This window comes from Epinephelus moara, chromosome 20 (assembly GCF_006386435.1).
Source record: "Epinephelus moara isolate mb chromosome 20, YSFRI_EMoa_1.0, whole genome shotgun sequence".
In the NCBI taxonomy this organism is placed as follows: domain Eukaryota; kingdom Metazoa; phylum Chordata; class Actinopteri; order Perciformes; family Serranidae; genus Epinephelus; species Epinephelus moara.
In genome coordinates, this window is record NC_065525.1 from 12433634 (window position 1) to 12434558 (window position 925).

The following is a 925-nucleotide window of genomic DNA, read 5'->3' on the forward strand; positions in this document are numbered from 1 at the left end:
TCCTGGACACGAAGGCTTCTAGGGCAGTCTTCTGTTCCTCTCTCAAAGAAAAAGATAAGTGTAGTTGGCTTAGCGTTTCTTCCAAAGCTAAATTGAATGGACGCGGTTCTTCGGCAGCTGCCATCTTGGCTGTTTACTTTTAGGCTCCTACGGCGCATCTGATTGGTCTGATTGGCAATTCAGCGGGCTCTGCTTGTTGGGGCCAGATTCCCGTGCAGTGCAAATTCGAATTTGCTAGGGGCGGAGCATCTAGATTTCCAGGTTAGACGTTTGTGCTAAATTTTAAGAAATTCTCTCAAGGCGCTCTTTAGATGTCACGTTCATGAGAATGGGATGGATGGATACAAAAAATAATGCCTGTGGCCACAGCTATTGGTGCAGAGGCATAGAAATCAGTTACAATAATAATAATCTGTTTGTAGTGATCAGTTTTGTTTGCTCAGTATAAAAAGTTTCCGCTGTAGTTAAGTATGTACATTTTTTAACGTATAAACTGCTACATCAGTATATTATGACAATTAGAGTGTAGTACACACTGTGTAGAATTAGTAGGAACTGGGACACACCATTAGTGCTCCTCAGCCTGTTGAAACAGTCTATGATGTCTGCTGTGGCTCTGGAGGGAAATTTGCTTCTATCGCTTTGATTTTGACCACTCTTTTTAAAATTTCCAAACGTACTGTAAGTACATTACTAATCAGCTGGGTTGCCCCTGTAAACATCAAGTTGCTTGTGAAATCAAGTGGTTGAGGGCGAACTGTAGCTGTACGGGCGGCCTCTGTACAAAATGTAGGGTTTCATTTCCCTCATGTACTACATGCTATAACAGCAAACGGATGCACATTTAACAAAGATTCTTATAAAAATTATTTTATTCAATTATCTTTTCATTAACTCAGTATTCACTGTTAATGTAACTACTTTA